Here is a 3,826-nt window from a genome sequence, read left to right on the forward strand (position 1 = left end):
AAAATGAGAAATACATCAGGTTATATATTTCCTCACTGGCAAATAAAAGGAAGCTTACAAGTATGAGTAAGAATAGAGTATGGATAGAAATATTTTCTGGTACTGAATTTTAGTAGGTGTTCTATCATATAGTTACCTTTATAAGGAAGGGACATTAGTAATATACTGGGCACTGTCATTGACCATCATTTTTCAAAATGTCTAGATGCTTCTCCAAATTGTTCTTTTAGACACCTAGAGGATACTAATAGAAGGGGTAGGTATTCCAAGACATACGAGAGCTATCTTAATTAGGGAAGTGAATTGAGACTGAATGGGATAAACTCCTTCTGGGTATCAGGCATTCACAAGATACATTCGTAAAATGGACTCAAATACCATGGGTCTCTTGCCCTTGTTGGAAAGCCTAAGTACATTTTGGTGGAGGCCAAGGAGGACCAGCTATACTGATTTTCACGAGGAAACACATACAGAAACCCTAGTTCCATTTTCCTCAGAGATTTAACACCATGGGTTCATAAAAGCTCCAACTTGGAAATGCTCTAGGGACCATGTGATGTTAAAATCCCAAAGGGAGGCCAGGTAGGATTTCTGCTCATGCATCCCTCTCCTACCAGATTTGGGCTACATCCAAAGAAACCACGATTCAACATGAGATACAAAGTTCAAAGTTCAAAAATTAGGTACAAAGGTGTAGAAAAAAAACCAGTTAGATTATTCTTAATGTCCTCTCAACATCCAACTTAAAAGTAGACCTAAGAAAGTGAGTTAAGAGGCAAGATTTTCACTGAGAACTTTAGAGAAAGCTGATGGTATGCTGAGGACCTCCATCATCCTTGCACACAAGTGGAAGAGATGCATGTGCTTCCCCTCACAATAGAGCTTATGGAGAACTTAATGTGTGTCACCTTCAGTTTGGGGGACACAGTGGATTGGACCAGCCTGGGAAACCTACATGGACTGCGGCCATACTAACCTACAAGGCTAGCGGCCTTGATGGCAGACTGAGGAGACAGGATTGGGTGAATGGGTGTGGGTCAAAGAATGCAGGCAGCAGACCAGGTATGCTGAGAAAACCAGCATGGGGACTTGGATGCTGCCCCCCGAGTCATCTAGGGGTGGGGTAAAGGGACCTCAGCTGAGAGAAGCAGAGACATCACTGAATTTCCAGGGAGTATAAGCAACTGCTGGGATCTAGATCTTGTTGTCCAGGGGTCCACAGGTGAGAGAACCCAGGGATGCTGATGGGGGGAGGTCTCTGAAGAGGACTGAACTGTACTACTGGCCAAGTCTTGAAAAGGCCTTTCCTAGAACTTTCCTGCTCCCTTCTCCAGATCTCTCTTTTCCTCCAACTGTGTGTGTGTGTGTGTTTGTGTGTGTGTGTGTTTGTGTTTGGGAGTGTGGGGGTCAGAAAATGCAGTCAGCAGTTTAAGGGAAGAGAAGAAGTAGGGAAGGAAAGTGAACCACAGCTGCGCTCCCTCCCATGGTTGGCCTGACCTAGAAGCCAGGAGAGACCTCAACTTTAAATCTTGTTCAGAGTTTTTATTATTACATAGGACTGGACATTTTAATTTCTGGATTGAGACTCTATTTTGTGACTTAAATGACCACAGGTCTTTTTTTTTTTAGCTCAGAGGGACCAGAAAAGTCAGAGGGCCTGCCTGAGTTTCCTTCCAGGGCCAGGGGGAGAACCCACAGTACCCAAAGTTTTAAGGGATCCCAGAAGACAAAACCAAGCTTCTGGGTGACACTTGCCCCCAGTCACACTGGCACAAAGTAGCAGGGACATGAGCAGGCCCAGGCCCATCCCTGCCCTGGAGCTGGGACAAGGAGGGTGCAGAGTCCACTGAGGGCAGGCTTAGGATTCCAGCCTGTTTAAAGGAGAGGCCTGTCCCTGGAGGCAGAGGCAGGAAGCCGAGCTCACTCTGGCACCGGGAAGTCTGGGAAATGAGGGCGCCAGTGGAGAGGCTCCCAGATCCTGGCAGGAAGGGACAGGACGGAGTCACACAGCGCTTCTGAACCCTACCCCCTGCAAGGTCAGGTTCAGCCACCAGGTGAAAAGCTTCTCCATCTGATAACAAGGTGGAGGGCAGGCCAAACACCCAGGACAGTTAGCCCGGGTGATGCGAACCTTGTGCCCCAGGCTCTGGGAAGGAAAATTAGTTCGGAACCAGAATCCAAAGAAGGTGTAATTAGAGTCTGCAAGTAGACACAAACGGACTCTCACAGCTGAGGGTGCTTGGAGCACTTTGGAAGAAAGGCACAGTGAAAATACAAAGTAGTATTATTATCGCCTTAATTATAATTAGAACCTACAAGTCAAGTCTTGAAAGACATTTATAGCACATCCTTACTTGTTTAGGTCAGCTTCCCAGAAAGAGGGGGAAAGACAGACTTGGACTTTTAAAATTTAAGCAAGAAACAGATCAGTCTACGGGTCAGGGCTACTATCTGGAGCTCCCCTATTTTAAGGACGCCCTTTGGGGCTCAGGTATATGAACTGCTAGAGCCTAAAAGCTCAACATGGTAGAAAATAGGCTTGTTTTTTAGCCTCGGAGGGCTACAGGCCAGTTGGAAGCTTCCACCCACTGTGAAGTAATGCAACTGGTAAAATAGCTGGTAAATTTTCCATGACTCAGGGCCTGATGAGTGATGCATCTGCGAAGCAGAGCATGAAGGGAGGATGCTGAACAAATATCTAGGGGAACCCCAATGGTTCCTGATTATTACAGGGCTTATTGTCCTGGTTGAGGATAATTCAGACTCACTGACATTTTTCCTCTCACCTCCTGCCCCTATTAGAGGGCAGGAGGCGGTGGAGTGGGGTCGGAGGGGGAAACGTTACCTGCTTATTTAGGTATTAAGGGCAGCTCTGGTAGGAAAATCCATGTGAGCAGGTCAGGGCTGATGGTTGCAATGAGTCTCAACCTCTGTTGATTTCAGGCACCCCCGCTGCCCCTGTGCTCAGAGCACTTTGGAAGTGAACAATCCAGAATGCCTGTGATCGGCAGAGACACTGAAACCAGAACTGCGTAGACATGACGTAAAGAGTCACACCACTGTGTGGTGCAGTGAGGTTTGAGGCTTTGTGACTGATGAGGACAAGTGTTGCATAACAACAGCTTATGAAAAGCTGGTTTTAAAGTATCTGTATACCTGTGTCATAGTCAATGAGGACTCAGTGGAGATGCAGCCAGGGATGATCTGCTTCTATTCACCTCCTATTTCCAAAACGTAGGCACCCAGGCTTCCTGGGCTACCCAGGTCCTCCTTCATGCCTGGCACTGCCCATCTCATGCTCTGAACCCATTACTGGATCCCCTTTCCCTTCTCCACTCAGTACCACATTCCAAACTTACCCATCCTTAGTCTCTCCCTTAGGAACTCTGAGAGTCTGAAAATCAGCAATGTTGGATTAACACATCCCTTCTTCCAGATAACATTTTACTTGACTTTGTGGAGATGTGCCTTCACCTAAAAGGAGACTGGTGTGAGCCTTTGAGGCATCGCGTAGCCCAACAAAGTGTGGGTAGTTGGGTGCACGGTATCCCAACATCATCAGACACACACGTCTGAAAAGGATCTTTTGTCCAACGCTGCTCTGAGTTTTTTGGCTACTATCCTCACTCAGATAAGTTTTCCTCTTCCTAAGTTTCTAATCCCTAGGTTTGTCATGACTCACACTGAAAACAAACAAATTTTACTTTTTTCCCCCTAAGTGCTGTAGCAGTTTTTCCCTGGGTGAGAAGAAACTTAGGAGTCCGCTCCAAAAACTTTAGAAAAAGGAAACTCCAATCTCTCCAATGATCACTATGTATTTTTCACT

The sequence above is a fragment of the Eubalaena glacialis genome, chromosome 14 (assembly GCF_028564815.1).
Source record: "Eubalaena glacialis isolate mEubGla1 chromosome 14, mEubGla1.1.hap2.+ XY, whole genome shotgun sequence".
Classification (NCBI taxonomy): Eukaryota; Metazoa; Chordata; class Mammalia; order Artiodactyla; family Balaenidae; genus Eubalaena; species Eubalaena glacialis.